This window comes from Chrysochloris asiatica, unplaced genomic scaffold, assembly GCF_000296735.1.
Source record: "Chrysochloris asiatica unplaced genomic scaffold, ChrAsi1.0 scaffold00002, whole genome shotgun sequence".
Taxonomy (NCBI): Eukaryota; Metazoa; Chordata; class Mammalia; order Afrosoricida; family Chrysochloridae; genus Chrysochloris; species Chrysochloris asiatica.
Genome location: NW_006408520.1, coordinates 31,312,185 through 31,315,721, shown reverse-complemented (window position 1 = coordinate 31,315,721; position 3,537 = coordinate 31,312,185). Strand labels below are relative to the sequence as shown.

At 39.0% G+C, this 3,537-nt stretch overlaps 1 pseudogene; it reads right to left on the bottom strand.

Moving 5' to 3' along the window:
• Positions 1 to 283: 283 nt before the first annotated feature.
• Positions 284 to 1,569, bottom strand: LOC102830384 (annotated as a pseudogene).
• Positions 1,570 to 3,537: the final 1,968 nt, after the last annotated feature.

The following is a 3,537-nucleotide window of genomic DNA, read 5'->3' as shown; positions in this document are numbered from 1 at the left end:
TTGTTCAATTGATTCTTTAATCATGAAATAATGTCCATCTTTGTGTCTTATGCTGTTTTTGCCATAAAGTATTCTTTCTTTTTATCAGAAATCAGTATTGCAACTTTGGCTTTTTTTTTTCTTTTTTTTTAACTGCTGTTAGCTTTATGTATTTTTTTTTTCCATCCTTTGATTTTTAACCTATTATTTAAACTTTTTATTGTGAATTTGCTAAAGGTTAACTTTCATCAGCTTTTTTTTAGATTTAATATGAGCGTATTTATTTATCACACATAGAAATCTCTTATTTTTGACTGGATTTTGACTTGGAGGTAGAAGCTCTCAGTGAGGATAGCCTCCGTCTCTTGGCAATCTGTTCCTGACGTTTTTCTTTGGTCTCTTTCATCCTCTTGGCAAAAAGCTTGGCATCTTCTGCAGGCTCCTCCTTATTTTTCTTAGTGCGGTTGTTTCTTCAGAGCAATACGCCGACATTTGTGTTGCAGGACACGTGAAGTAACAGGACGCTGAATCTTGGGCGCTTTGGTCCTGGGTTTCTTGCCTTCTTTGTTCAGTGGCATTCTCATAACTTACTGGTGGACATCATCTTATGTAGAGAGATTGAAAATTTTGCGGATTCTGCTAGCTGTCTTGGGCCCCAGGCGATGAGGTACAGTTGTATCTGTAAGTCCTGGGATATCTTTCTCTCCTTTTTTTACAATGACCAAATTGAGAACACTCAAGTTGGCATCCACAACGCAACCCCAGACAGATTTGTGCTTTCTTTCTCCAGTTCTCCTTGGTCTATAACAGGACTGCCCCTTACTCAGAAGCTGGCTGACATGGCCATGGGTCAAGACGCCCTGCTTCATGGGAAAACCCCTATTTGTCATTTCCACCACTGATGCGGACAACATAACCCTTCCACTCGTCACCCAGCGAGTCAGCAGTAACTTCTGTGGACATTCGTTTCTTGTAAAAGGTACAAAGCTTGCGTTCATCGTCCACTTCAATGAATTTCTGGAAGCCAGTGGCTGGGAAGGAGATGTTCAGCTTCACGGTGAAGCAGCCGACGGCCTCCTCGGCGTCACAAAAAAGAGCTAACTTTCATCGGCTTTATTTTCAACCAATCATACATTTTGTTTCATCTAAATGATTGCAATCCCCTCCCTGCAACAACAGTTATTCTGCTTCCTCCCTGTGACTTCCCTTTTACATTCTATTTTTCACAAATCAACAAAGCAAACATATTTTACGGACACATATAAAATATATATTAATTTAAATGTCTAAAGGGCATATTTTGAAAGCCAGCCACCTGCCTGCAGTCACACCGCCTCTCTCAGTCCCTGGGCCTAGAGTCCGCAGCTGCTCTAACTCTTCATGCCATAGCCCCTGTCGTTGTCTCTGCGTTTCTACATAGAATATCACACTCCAGTCATGCCCTCCTTTCTTGATGGTTCCGGGATCATTTGTTCCTGAAATGAAACATTAGCTACTCCCCTGTTTTTCTACACATTTTCTACAATTACAGTTGTGATGATTGAAGTTAATCCTGGTAACAATTACCCACAATTTAAATCCCATCACCATCATCCCTCATCTCCTTTCATCATATCCATCTGGAAAAGAGGAAAACTATTCAGTAGGGATTCTACATTATACCCCTCATTCAAAAACTAAGCACACTCAAGAAAGTTTGTAAGACATACATCATGTCTTTACAGCCCCACATTTTTGATAGCCAATGTCTAAATTGCCCATCCCTATCAATCCAGTGCACTCAGAAAACAAGCTTGATCCTTGATATGAAAGATCCTTCCATTCTGGTTGGAATTTTGAGCAACAGCATCCATAAGTAAAGGTTCAGTTCATCAAATTGTAGCAATTTATACTTGCTCACAGTATCAAGTATCTTTATCTTCATCTCATCAATTTCTGTTCAGCTAGCCATCCAAGCTAGGTCAAATGGGTACTAGCTGCAAGTTTGGGAGTTCATGCACACTTCCCTATTGCTTTTGTTCAGGCAAATTGGCTGGTTCACTCTCAACTCTAGCTCCCAGTGGCTAGGTCAGTGCCCAGGGCCTCAGGAGTTCACACATCTCCCTAAACTTCAGACCAGCCAGTCATTCCTCTTCTGTCTCTCATCTCAAGGTCAGTGGATGTCAATGGAACATGGCTAAACTCACACCATGTCTTCATTGCTGCATTTCCCCCACTTCCACTCACAAGTAGAACAGGGTGGTCACCAACGAGTATACTAGACTGCTTGTGGGTTCCCTTTGAGTTTCAGTCTTAGAAGGGGGCTTACTTTTCTTGTCTGGATGCCTCCAAAGCAAACAGTTTGCTTGGTAATCTAACAGCCAAACAGTCTGCTTTTTTCCTGATGATCTTCCTTTCAATAAGAATCTTCTGTTCTCCCAGCCATTCTAAGTTGGTCTGCATATCTTTTCAAGTGGGAATGCCCCACCTCAGAAGGTTCTGGGTGGGGCTCAGATTAATCTACTTTTGTCTTTGTGTGTAAGGTGTGTTTTTTGTAGACAGCATATTGAAGGGTATGTTTCTTATCTGTTCTGCTACTCAGTGTGTCTTGACTGGTGCATTTAATTCAATGATTTTCAATGTAATTATCAATAGGTATGAATTGATTGCTTTTATTTTGCTTTGTGTGTGTGTGTGGTGCTGCTGATGGCTATGTTCCACATAATTTTCTGTGCTGAGTTCATTTTGTTTGTATGTTTTCTTATGAATTTCTTCATTATTATTTTTTTTTAATGTTTACTAAATCTTTCTTGATTTGATGTGAAGATGTATTAAGTTTTTTGAGGTTACCTATAATTTATTAACTTCTCTCCCATTTGAAAACAGTCTGCTTAGTCTTGAAATTAGCTTGACTTCCTCACCATTAGGAAGTTCTATAACTATACGTTACCCTCTTTTTGCTTTGTAGTTGTCTTCATTATAGAATGATAGCTCTGTTCCATATTTTCATTGTTGTAGGTTGTTTCCTTCTGATACTTCTATATCTGTATTATATTCTGGGTGGTGCTACTATGTATGTCAAACTCAGGTTATTCCTCCTGTTGTTGGTTCTCACTCCAAAAGACTCCCTTTATTATTTTTTGTTAAGTTAGTCTGGTTCTTACAATTCCCTTTAATTTCTGTTTATCTGGAAATGTTCTAATTTTGCTGTTATATTTGAAGGACAGTTTTGCTGCATATTGATTCTTGGTTAGAAATATTTTTATTTCAGAATATTTCTATTCTGCATATACTTTTCCATTGCCTTCTTTCCTGCATGATTTCTGCTAAGAAATCAGAGCTTAGTCTTATTGGTTCTCCCTGGTTCTCCTTTGTATGTAAGTTTTCATATTACCTGAGCTGCTCTCAGGATTCTTTCATTTCTTTGATTTTGTAGAGTTAGATTATGAGTATCTTGGTGATGCTCTTTTGGGGTCTATACTGTTTGGGGTTCATTCCATTAGGGAAATTTTCTTCTAACAGCTCTTTGTCTTTTCTATGCCTTTGTCTCTTCCTGTTCTGGAATTCTGATCACCCATA